Consider the following 13,244-nt stretch of genomic DNA (forward strand, 5'->3'; position numbering starts at 1 on the left):
ACTTGTCTTGTACATGATACATGTCTTGCAGATGATACTTGTCTTGTACATGATACACGTCTTGCAGATGATACTTGTCTTGTACATGATACATGTCTTGCCAGATGATACATGTCTTGCAGATGATACATGTCTTGCAGATGATACATGTCTTGCAGATGATACATGTCTTGTAGATGATACATGTCTTGTAGATGATACATGTCTTGCCAGATGATACATGTCTTGCCAGATGATACATGTCTTGTAGATGATACATGTCTTGCAGATGATACATGTCTTGTAGATGATACATGTCTTGTAGATGATACATGTCTTGCCAGATGATACATGTCTTGCCAGATGATACATGTCTTGTAGATGATACATGTCTTGCCAGATGATACATGTCTCGCAGATGATACATGTCTTGTAGATGATACATATCTTGCCAGATGATACATGTCTTGCCAGATGATACATGTCTTGCAGATGATACATGTCTTGCCAGATGATACATGTCTTGCCAGAAGATACCAGTCTTGCCAGATGATACATATCTTGCCAGAAGATTATACCAGTCTTGCTAAATGATACATGTCTTGCAGATGTACCAGTCTTGCCAGATGCTACATGTATTGCAGATGATACATTTCTTGCCAGACGATACATGTCTTGTAGATGATACCAGTTATTCCAGATGATACATGTCTTGCCAGAAGATACCAGTCTTGCCAGATGATAAATGTCTTGCCAGATGATAAATGTCTTGCCAGATGATAAATGTCTTGCCAGATGATAAATGTCTTGCCAGATGATAAATGTCTTGCCAGTTGATACATGTCTTGCAGATGATACCAGTCTTGCCAGATGATACATGTCTTGCCAGATGATACATGTCTTGCAGATGATACATATCTTGCAGATGATACATGTCTTGCCAGAAGATGATACCAGTCTTGCCAGATGACACATGTCTTGCAGATGATACCAGTTATTCCAGATGATACATGTCTTGCAGATGATACATGTTTCGCCAGAAGATACCAGTCGTGCCAGATGATACATGTCTTGCCAGATGATACATGTCTTGCAGATGATACATGTCTTGCAGATGATATATGTCTTGCCAGAAGATGATACCAGTCTTGCCAAATGATACCAGTCTTGCCAGAAGATACCAGTCTTGCCAGAAGATACATGTCTTGCCAGAAGATACATGTCTTGCCAGAAGATACATGTCTTGCCAGAAGATACATGTCTTGCCAGAAGATACCAGTCTTGCCAGAAGATACCAGTCTTGCCAGAAGATACATGTCTTGCCAGAAGATACATGTCTTGCCAGAAGATACATGTCTTGCCAAAAGATACCAGTCTTGCCAGAAGATACCAGTCTTGCCAGAAGATACCAGTCTTGCCAGAAGATACATGTCTTGCCAGAAGATACCAGTCTTGCCAGAAGATACCAGTCTTGCCAGAAGATACATGTCTTGCCAGAAGATACCAGTCTTGCCAAAAGATACCAGTCTTGCCAGAAGATACCAGTCTTGCCAGAAGATACCAGTCTTGCCAAAAGATACCAGTCTTGCCAGAAGATACCAGTCTAGCCAGAAGATACATGTCTTGCCAGAAGACACCAGTCTTGCCAGAAGATACCAGTCTTGCCAGAAGATACCAGTCTAGCCAGAAGACACCAGTCTTGCCAGAAGATACCAGTCTAGCCAGAAGATACCAGTCTTGCCAGAAGATACCAGTCTAGCCAGAAGACACCAGTCTTGCCAGAAGATACCAGTCTAGCCAGAAGATACCAGTCTTGCCAGAAGATACCAGTCTTGCCAGAAGACACCAGTCTTGCCAGAAGATACCAGTCTAGCCAGAAGATACATGTCTTGCCAGAAGATACCAGTCTTGCCAAAAGATACCAGTCTTGCCAGAAGATACCAGTCTTGCCAGAAGATACCAGTCTTGCCAGAAGATACCAGTCTTGCCAGAAGATACATGTCTTGCCAGAAGACACCAGTCTTGCCAGAAGATACCAGTCTTGCCAGAAGATACCAGTCTAGCCAGAAGATACATGTCTTGCCAGAAGATACATGTCTTGCCAGAAGATACATGTCTTGCCAGAAGATACACGTCTTGCCAGAAGATACATGTCTTGCAGATGATACATGTCTTGCAGATGATACACGTCTTGCAGTTGATACATGTCTTGCCAGAAGATGATACCAGTCTTGCCTAATGATACCAGTCTTGCCAGAAGATACATGTCTTGCCAGAAGATACCAGTCTTGCCAGAAGATACCAGTCTTGCCGGAAGATACATGTCTTGCCAGAAAATACATGTCTTGCCAGAAGATACATGTCTTGCCAGAAGATACATGTCTTGCCAGAAGATACCAGTCTTGCCAGAAGATACCAGTCTTGCCAGAAGATACCAGTCTTGCCAGAAGATACATGTCTTGCCAGAAGATACCAGTCTTGCCAGAAGATACATGTCTTGCCAGAAGATACCAGTTTTGCCAGAAGATACCAGTCTTGCCAGAAGATACATGTCTTGCCAGAAGATACACGTCTTGCCAGAAGATACATGTCTTGCAGATGATACATATCTTGCAGATGATACATGTCTTGCAGTTGATACATGTCTTGCCAGAAGATGATACCAGTCTTGCCTAATGATACCAGTCTTGCCAGAAGATACATGTCTTGCCAGAAGATACATGTCTTGCTAGAAGATACCAGTCTTGCCAGAAGATACCAGTCTTGCCAGAAGATACATGTCTTGCCAGAAGATACATGTCTTGCCAGAAGATACATGTCTTGCCAGAAGATACATGTCTTGCCAGAAGATACCAGTCTTGCCAGAAGATACCAGTCTTGCCAGAAGATACCAGTCTTGCCAGAAGATACATGTCTTGCCAGAAGATACCAGTCTTGCCAGAAGATACCAGTCTTGCCAGAAGATACCAGTCTTGCCAGAAGATACCAGTCTTGCCAGAAGATACATGTCTTGCCAGAAGATACCAGTCTTGCCAGAAGATACCAGTCTTGCCAGAAGATACCAGTCTTGCCAGAAGATACATGTCTTGCCAGAAGATACCAGTCGTGCCAGAAGATACCAGTCTTGCCAGAAGATACATGTCTTGCCAGAAGATACATGTCTTGCCAGAAGATACACGTCTTGCCAGAAGATACATGTCTTGCCAGAAGATACATGTCTTGCCAGAAGATACATGTCTTGCCAGAAGATACATGTCTTGCCAGAAGATACCAGTCTTGCCAGAAGATACCAATCTTGCCAGAAGATACATGTCTTGCCAGAAGATACATGTCTTGCCAGAAGATACCAGTCTTGCCAGAAGATACACGTCTTGCCAGAAGATACATGTCTTGCCAGAAGATACATGTTTTGCCAGAAGATACATGTCTTGCCAGAAGATACATGTCTTGCCAGAAGATACATGACTTGCCAGAAGATACATGTCTTGCCAGAAGATATATGTCTTGCCAGAAGATACATGTCTTGCCAGAAGATACATGTCTTGCCAGAAGATACATGTCTTGCCAGAAGATACATGTCTTGCCAGAAGATACCGGTCTTGCCAGAAGATACAAGTCTTGCCAGAACATACATGTCTTGCCAGAAGATACCAGTCTTGCCAGAAGATACCAGTCTTGCCAGAAGATACAAGTCTTGCCAGAACATACATGTCTTGCCAGAAGATACCAGTCTTGCCAGAAGATACCAGTCTTGCCAGAAGATACATGTCTTGCCAGAAGATACATGTCTTGCCAGAAGATACATGTCTTGCCAGAAGATACATGTCTTGCCAGAAGATACCAGTCTTGCCAAAAGATACATGTCTTGCCAGAAGATACATGTCTTGCCAGAAGATACATGTCTTGCCAGAAGATACCAGTCTTGCCAGAAGATACATGTCTTGCCAGAAGATACCAGTCTTGTCAGAAGATACATGTCTTGCCAGAAGATACACGTCTTGCCAGAAGATACCAGTCTTGCCAGAAGATACATGTCTTGCCAGAAGATACCAGTCTTGCCAGAAGATACCAGTCTTGCCAGAAGATACACGTCTTGCCAGAAGATACATGTCTTGCCAGAAGATACCAGTCTTGCCAGAAGATACCAGTCTTGCCAGAAGATACATGTCTTGCCAGAAGATACACGTCTTGCCAGAAGATACCAGTCTTGCCAGAAGATACATGTCTTGCCAGAAGATACCAGTCTTGCCAGAAGATACCAGTCTTGCCAGAAGATACACGTCTTGCCAGAAGATACCAGTCTTGCCAGAAGATACATGTCTTGCCAGAAGATACCAGTCTTGCCAGAAGATACCAGTCTTGCCAGAAGATACATGTCTTGCCAGAAGATACATGTCTTGCCAGAAGATACCAGTCTTGCCAGAAGATACCAGTCTTGCCAGAAGATACATGTCTTGCCAGAAGATACATGTCTTGCCAGAAGATACCAGTCTTGCCAGAAGATACCAGTCTTGCCAGAAGATACACGTCTTGCCAGAAGATACCAGTCTTGCCAGAAGATACATGTCTTGCCAGAAGATACCAGTCTTGCCAGAAGATACCAGTCTTGCCAGAAGATACCAGTCTTGCCAGAACATACATGTCTTGCCAGAAGATACCAGTCTTGCCAGAAGATACCAGTCTTGCCAGAAGATACATGTCTTGCCAGAAGATACCAGTCTTGCCAGAAGATACCAGTCTTGCCAGAAGATACACGTCTTGCCAGAAGATACAAGTCTTGCCAGAAGATACATGTCTTGCCAGAAGATACCAGTCTTGCCAGAAGATACCAGTCTTGCCAGAAGATACCAGTCTTGCCAGAACATACATGTCTTGCCAGAAGATACCAGTCTTGCCAGAAGATACCAGTCTTGCCAGAAGATACATGTCTTGCCAGAAGATACCAGTCTTGCCAGAAGATACATGTCTTGCCAGAAGATACCAGTCTTGCCAGAAGATACATGTCTTGCCAGAAGATACCAGTCTTGCCAGAACATACCAGTCTTGCCAGAAGATACCAGTCTTGCCAGAACATACATGTCTTGCCAGAAGATACCAGTCTTGCCAGAAGATACCAGTCTTGCCAGAAGATACATGTCTTGCCAGAAGATACCAGTCTTGCCAGAAGATACCAGTCTTGCCAGAAGATACACGTCTTGCCAGAAGATACCAGTCTTGCCAGAAGATACATGTCTTGCCAGAAGATACTAGTCTTGCCAGAAGATACCAGTCTTGCCAGAAGATACCAGTCTTGCCAGAAGATACCAGTCTTGCCAGAAGATACCAGTCTTGCCAGAAGATACATGTCTTGCCAGAAGATACCAGTCTTGCCAGAAGATACCAGTCTTGCCAGAAGATACATGTCTTGCCAGAAGATACATGTCTTGCCAGAAGATACATGTCTTGCCAGAAGATACACGTCTTGCCAGAAGATACCAGTCTTGCCAGAAGATACCAGTCTTGCCAGAAGATACATGTCTTGCCAGAAGATACATGTCTTGCCAGAAGATACACGTCTTGCCAGAAGATACACGTCTTGCCAGAAGATACATGTCTTGCCAGAAGATACACGTCTTGCCAGAAGATACATGTCTTGCCAGAAGATACACGTCTTGCCAGAAGATACATGTCTTGCCAGAAGATACACGTCTTGCCAGAAGATACATGTCTTGCCAGAAGATACACGTCTTGCCAGAAGATACATGTCTTGCCAGAAGATACACGTCTTGCCAGAAGATACATGTCTTGCCAGAAGATACACGTCTTGCCAGAAGATACACGTCTTGCCAGAAGATACCAGTCTTGCCAGAAGATACATGTCTTGCCAGAAGATACACGTCTTGCCAGAAGATACCAGTCTTGCCAGAAGATACACGTCTTGCCAGAAGATACACGTCTTGCCAGAAGATACCAGTCTTGCCAGAAGATACATGTCTTGCCAGAAGATACACGTCTTGCCAGAAGATACATGTCTTGCCAGAAGATACCAGTCTTGCCAGAAGATACCAGTCTTGCCAGAAGATACACGTCTTGCCAGAAGATACATGTCTTGCCAGAAGATACCAGTCTTGCCAGAAGATACCAGTCTTGCCAGAAGATACACGTCTTGCCAGACTGATACCCAAGTGTTGCACCTGTGTAATTTATCAACTTGTCCATTCCCTGACCCATTTATCTACAATTGTTTTTAACAATATCAATAAAACTTAAAACTTCCATCTTTAGAGATTAATATAACCGTATTTTCCGGCATATAAGACGCACGAGCATTACAACTTAATTACAGTAATGAACTACATAGCCTTTAATAGTACACCACTTGCAAGTAACCCACAGTCTACCCTTGACACTTACCTTGAACATATAAGACGCAGTCTGATTTTTACAAGACTTGGGGAAAAAGTGCGACTTATGTGTGAGAAATTTTTATTTAAAATGCGTCATTAATATTTTGAATCTTAGCCTATCCATTAGCTATGGTATATAAGTGTCACTATTCCATAAAATTAGTAATTACTAATAGCCAATAGCGTGAGTCTTGTATTTAGGAAACTATTGGTGCTTGAAGTTTGAAGCCGATCAGAATATGCATTCTCAAGTTACGGTACAGATTCGCATAATTCCACGGTTTTATTTAACGATTTTTACTTTACTGACAAAGATATATAAGAAAACTGGTTATAATTGTAACCATAATTTTTAAAGGGGTGGAGGGGTAAGCCAGTAGAAGGCCTCGGTCAGATGACCAAAAGCTTCTGATCCGCGTCAGGAAACACTTGTCCTGTTTCCTGACGAAATTAACCTCCATAGATAAATCTGCCCTCACACTAACTTAATGGATACTGTCCTAATGGTAAGATACACCATTAACTTTGTAAATAGTCCAAGTCCGACCATTTACTTCGTAAAAAAAATCAAGTTGGGCCATTTACAAATAAATGGTGTATCTTACCAACAGGATAACACCCATTAAGTTAGTGAAAGTTCAAATTTGTCTGTATAGGTTAAGTTCTACAAGACTGGTATACAATACCGACAAGATAAAAACTAAGACACATGTGCAATATCTGGATAAAGCCACTGGATGGCGAAACGTCTACAATTAAGATACCCAGATGTTGCACATGTCTGAGTTTAGGTTAAGTTCGTCAGGAAATAGGACCAAGCTTCTCTATATGTGCGGGTTATATGTACATCAGCCGTAAACTACTGAAGCCGTTGAGAAGGGAGAGACTAAACTCCATGTAACGTGATTTACAGTGCATAAAAATGTGCGACTTTGTAAATAGTGCAAGTTGGGCCGAAACGTCGTAAGCTCCTCTCTTATGTGCGGGTAATTTTGTAAAGTAATCTATGCACCTCTGCCCTTATACAGTTGACTTTCACTTCCACCGTCTTAAAGTTAATAGTTATATTTTCTAAATTAGGCCTGAATGACTTTACCCCCACCCCGTCCATCACAGGCGCTGTATATTCCCTACAGGTTTAGTGTTTCCCCTTGATGATTGAAACTGAACGACTGAAGCTACGCCATTGGGGTTTTTGGAGGTCATTGGAATCATTCAAGGTTGCTGGGAATGGATTAAATAATGGATTAATGTTCCAAGAACATTAACTTTGATCACAGGTCACGTTCACGTACAGATTCTTCCAAGAACATTAACTAGAACCCGATCGAATGAGGCTTCCCCGAGTTTCGTGCTAAAAAAAAAAAAAACCTGGAGAAGAAAGAAAGGAGGAAAAAAACCTGGTAACAACTCGAAGGTTTCGCTTCAGGGATACCAAACGTCTCGATGCCTCGCAGGAGCCTCACTCGTATACCCTTCAGTGATAGTCACTAATTTAACTTTAAAGTATACCTTAACTTGATAAACTTCTATCGATAATTTAACGTTAATCATGACTTGATAAGTTTGATCTGCAGCTAATGTATAAATGAGGGACGACCAACTCTCACCTGTTTTGTAACAGGACTACCAGTTCTCACCTGTTTTGTAACGGGATGACCAGGTTACACCTGTTACGTTCCAAACAGGTGCCTCAGACCAGTTGGGTCCCAAACAGCAGGTACCTTGCAGACGAGTTGGGTCCCAAACAGCAGGTACCTCGCAGACCAGTTGGGTCCCAAACAGTAGGTACCTCGCAGACCAGTTGGGTCCCAAACAGCAGGTACCTCGCAGACCAGTTGGGTCCCAAACAGCAGGTACCTCGCAGACCAGTTGGGTCCCAAACAGCAGGTACCTCGCAGACCAGTTGGGTCCCAAACCACAGGTACCTCGCGCTCCAGTTGGGTCCCAAACCACAGGTACCTCGCAGACCAGTTGGGTCCCAAACCACAGGTACCTTGCAGACCAGTTGGGTCCCAAACACAGGTACCTCACACCCCCGTTGGGTCCCAAACCACAGGTATCTCACACACCCGCTGGGTCCCAAACCACAGGTATCTCACACCCGTTGGGTCCCAAACCACAGGTATCTCACACCCGTTGGGTCCCAAACCACAAGTACCTCGCACACCCGTTGGGTCCTAAACCATAGGTACCTCGCACTCCCAAACAGGCACTTCACACACCCGTTGACTCCCAAACAACAGGTAGCACACACATTAGTTGGGTATCACACGGCTCTCTCAAACAATAGCTATGAACTGGTAAACATCATTTACAAAGAGTGATAATGGGTTAGTTAATTACCCTCGGCGCTCAAGGACCCCTGCCAAGACGTTTAATGAGCCTGTTAATTACTCAGGCAGACAGGTAATTAGCATAACGAGCGGGTGGCTCAGCATGGCTGAACATAAAACTGGCCAACTGCCTCGTTCAACGATATATTACACAAAAATGGTAATTGCTTTTTTCCTACTTTCTCCTGACGACTTTCATCTTCTCAGCCTTCTACAGGGAAAGGTGACTTAATGCCAGCGACGGGCTCTTGATTCAAGAAGCAGGAACAGAGCCTTTATAGTACGATGTTTTACCCCCAGTGGGACTTGATCAAGTACATAAGAGCCCCGGTTAACATTACGTTAGGTTCCGGATAATCGTAGCCTTTCTCACTTTCAAACACACATAGCAGCCTAATAACATTAGGCCTAAAAAAATATACAATACACATCAAATATTTTCGACCTTAGCTTATTGCGAGTGGTGTATATATTGTAGGAAGTCTGATTACATGAATAATGGGTATAATTAAAAAACAGCCGTATTATCGAAACGCCGTAAAGTGAGGCGCTGTAAAACGGAGCTCGGCTATATAAGTGAATCTGAGGTGATTTTCTCTTCCTCTCATGTGATTGCCTCTGGTTCCCCGTGCTCTGATTGGCACCATCCTATGACTATGACAATACAAGTGAATCTGAGGTGATTTTCTCTTCCTCTCATGTGATTGCCTCTGGTTCTCCATGCTCTGATTGGCCCCATCCTATGACTATGACAATACAAGTGAATCTGAGGTGATTTTCTCTTCCTCTCATGTGATTGCCTCTGGTTCCCCGTGCTCTGATTGGCACCATCCTATGACTATGACAATACAAGTGAATCTGAGGTGATTTTCTTTTCCTCTCATGTGATTGCCTCTGGTTCCCCGTGCTCTGATTGGCCCCATCCTATGACTATGACAATACAAGTGAATCTGAGGTGATTTTCTCTTCCTCTCATGTGATTTCCTCTGGTTCCCCGTGCTCTGATTGGCACCATCCTATGACTATGACAAATACCTTTAATTTTCCAAGCTGTGTAACCCCTACAGGTTTAGCGCTTCTCAATGACTTTAATACATGTTTCGTTCCCCTCACTTTTATATGCTTGTGAATAAACTGTCTTGAAAGTCGAAAAGTTGATAAATGACACACTCGTGCAACATTTGGGAATCTTCAGTCTGGAAGCGTTTCCAGGTTGAGGGACTGATTACCTCAAACCCCCTCTTCATCTTCCACCTTTCTCTACACTGGACTGAAGAAGCCACTGGCTGGCGAAACGTTTCCAGAATTAAGACACCCAAATGTTGCACAAATGTCCTATCAACTTTTGTTTGCGACATTTTCCATAATTTTAGCAAATTTCTGAAATTCGTAAATTCGTAAAATTCATAAATTTCGTAAATTCGTCTAAAATTATTAACTTCCTCGGGAAGGAAATAACTTATTTTTCAGACATTGTTCAATGATTTTCGTAACCGCTCAAGGGAAGTTCCTTGATGCTTGTGAGGGGCTCTTGATCCAGGGAATTGGATCTGTGCTCCAGTTCCCCGAATTGACCCTGAATACCTTCAATTCCCCCACAGGAGCTGTATAACCCCTATGGGTTTAGTGCTCCTCCATGATTATATAATAGTAAATTATACTCAGGAGGAAGCACTAAACCCGAAGAGGGTATGGAGCACTAGGGGAGTGGAAGACAATCAGGTTTGATCCGAGGAAAGGAAGAGTTGCCCACTGTCAGCCTTGAGAAATAATTAAGACACGTCAAGGAGTTGGGTATCGTTATTGTTGAAAAGTTTCGCCCACATCGCTGCCTTTTTCAGTCAAATATAGAGGCCTAATATAGAGGCCTAAAAATAATAGGCCTACCGTGTAGGTGAGACTTTTTAACGATAATACACAGATGTTACACGTGTATTAATTATCTCGGTATTTTGTACCATAAGAAATGTATTAACTTAAAATGTCATTAAATACTCGATATAAATTCGTTATTGGATTATTAAATAGTCTAGGATAGTTAATAGTTTGATAACCTCATAACAAGCTAAACTATTCCATCTCAAGGAATGAACAAGGGGCGGAACTCCATGAGTTAATGGTCCGAGTGGGACCGAAACGTCATTATACGTTTCTGTCTCCTATGTGCTGGTTGTGTTGATGTGTCTGATTAGTATTATACTGTATATGGTAAATAATATAGTCAACTTGAATTGGAAAATAATTTATATCTGACATAACCTTCATTAATTTTAATCTTAATTAAAAATCAACATCTCAGTCTTATTACCAAAATTGTATTCAGGTTTTAGTATCATTATATCAGAATACTACCGATTCTGATTCATTTTATTACTTGATACTGAAGCTTAATCTCCCCTTAAGGTTTCTATCATAAGAACATAAGAACATAAGAATGTAGGAACACTGCAGAAGGCCTACTGGCCCATACGAGGCAGGTCCTTATCAAAACGACATCTACCTAAAGCTACTCAAGAAATAGCTCCCGTACCCCTTGACACCAATCAAACCCAGCCCCTCCCACTCATATATTTGTCCAGTCTCTTCTTAAAGCTACCCAAGGTCCTAGCCTCTATCACCAAGGTCCTAGCCTCTATCACCAAGGTCCTAGCCTCTATCATAATTTAGAGAATCAACAGTATCAAAGAAATTATTCAGGAATGAATAGGAAGATACCAGTAAACAAATTAGTGAGAAGGGAGGGACATGACCTCTCAGTTGCCTCTCACTACTACTATTACTACTACTACTACTACTACTACCCTGCACCTCTCCTTCCGACAGTATTTAAGTCTCCGCACTGTCGCTTGATCTTCAGATAGTTCCTGACTATGGAACTGAACTTCTCCAGGCCGAGGGACTGACAACCTCAAATTCTACGACTTTAAGGGTGATGGACTGATTACATCGTCTTCACATCTCTACTGTTCCTGCCTACTTTCTGTATTCGACTGAAGAAGCCTACTGTGTAGGCGAAACGTTTCGGAATAAAGTTGTCTAACTGTTGCATATGTGTCTTACCTAACAAACAAATTAGAGCATTTAATGTCGTAACTTTGTAGATGAATGGTTCAGAGAACCGACAATGTCGGTTCTCTGAACCATTCATCTACAAACCTGTCAGACACTGCAACTTCTTGGGATCTTAATACTTGGGAATTCTACGCTTGCCTAATTCTTAGGCACGACCTACTTCAACATTGAACAAATGTGACACCACCTATGACTGCTGCACCTCTCCTACCAACGGTTTATAAGCTGCTTCTCCGCACGTATGCCGTATTCTATTCAAGATTGATGGATTGACCACATCGACTCAAGGTTGAGGGACTGATTACCTCATTCTCCTCCTGTTCTTCAAGATTCTCCTTTGTATGGACTGATGAAGCCACTGTGTGGCGAAACGTTTCCTCAATAGAGATACCCAAGAGTTACACACGTGTCTCATTTATCAATGTCGTAACTTGTAGGGAGTAACTTTGTACAATAGCTAAATTTACAGGGATTAACATAAACAGAAAAAAATCTTGAGTACTTTGACAATGTCTTGGTATTTGCAACACATTTCTCAAAGTATGACAAGTACATTATGACTACAAATGATTCACATATTGATGATTCCCTATCCAGTCCAAGCATCGCTTCCACATCAGAACGTTGAAAATACAGCAGTAGCGGCCAGTGAAGAGGTGGGGCCAGGAGCTATGAGTCGACCACTGCAACCACAACTAGGGGAGTACAGCCAACACCTTGCTACTCGTGGACAGATATGAGACAGCAGCGGAGATCATTAAGTAACTAATGATGTACAAAAGTCTAACATACCTCAGGAGAATCCCAGTTATGTAAGACACATATACAACAGTTAGACAACTTTATTCCGAAACGTTTCGCCTACACAGTAGGCTTCTTCAGTCGAATACAGAAAGTAGGCAGGAACAGTAGAGATGTGAAGACGATGTAATCAGTCCATCACCCTTAAAGTCGTAGAATTTGAGGTTGTCAGTCCCTCAGCCTGGAGAAGTTCAGTTCCATAGTCAGGAACTATCTGAAGATCAAGCGACAGTGCGGAGACTTAAATACTGTCGGAAGGAGAGGTGCAGGGTAGTAGTATTAGTAGTAGTAGTAGTAGTAGTAGTTGTCTAACTGTTGTATATGTGTCTTACCTAACAACCTGTCGGTATTGTATACCATTTTGATGTTCAATCCCAGTTATGTCTGGTCACAGCAGCTGCATAATCTAGACTGTGAAAGTGCACAGATAATGTCGAGATCTGGAGCGAACTACTGGATGGGAAATATGTCCAGATATGTGATCATGCAAGACTCTTAAAAAAACAAAACGAATCCAAGGCCCTTTGTAAATGGATCTTTGTAAATTTCCTTTACACAACAACCTGACATACATTCTGCCTCGCCAACAGATTTCGTGTGGGAACAAAGTCCTGTAGAACAAGACAGGCCGCCTGTGATATAACCTCCACAAGTGAGACGCATCGAATGA

Source organism: Cherax quadricarinatus, unplaced genomic scaffold (assembly GCF_038502225.1).
Source record: "Cherax quadricarinatus isolate ZL_2023a unplaced genomic scaffold, ASM3850222v1 Contig825, whole genome shotgun sequence".
In the NCBI taxonomy this organism is placed as follows: Eukaryota; Metazoa; Arthropoda; class Malacostraca; order Decapoda; family Parastacidae; genus Cherax; species Cherax quadricarinatus.